Here is a 579-nt window from a genome sequence, read left to right on the forward strand (position 1 = left end):
CTGAAAACTAAATTGATTTTTTTCATCATTTAATTGTGATAATAATAAAAGGGGTTTGTGTGCATTAACTAAGCCAGCTTCATGCTGTTTAAAAAAAATATAGTTTGAAATTTATAGATCATATAGTACTATTTGTAAAATTATTTTTAGCATATTGCAAGGCAATTAGTATATGGTTTGAAACATCAATGTGTAGGTGTACAGCTAAGGCTGTTCCGCTATACTGATTGAAAATGGAGAAAACAGATGATACAAGGGCCAAACATCTTATGAAATGCACCTATTTATAGATTTGTTTTACTATAGGGAGGCTGGTGAACACACTGAATAAGAATTACCTCAGTTCTGCAGCTTTCTATGTCTTTTTAATGCATTCTGTTTCAGGGTCACTTTCAATCAATATTTCATTTACTTACTGAGATTGAATAGGCGCTCTGAGACACAGTGTGCTGTTTATCATACAGATTGGACACCTCATTCTAGATCCAAGATCTTTTCCTCAACACTGGGAGCTGTCCTTTCAGCACCACAAAATTACTGCTTGAAGTTGCATTGCAGTTTTTTTTTTCCTTTATCACC

Source organism: Podarcis raffonei, chromosome 1 (assembly GCF_027172205.1).
Source record: "Podarcis raffonei isolate rPodRaf1 chromosome 1, rPodRaf1.pri, whole genome shotgun sequence".
Taxonomy (NCBI): domain Eukaryota; kingdom Metazoa; phylum Chordata; class Lepidosauria; order Squamata; family Lacertidae; genus Podarcis; species Podarcis raffonei.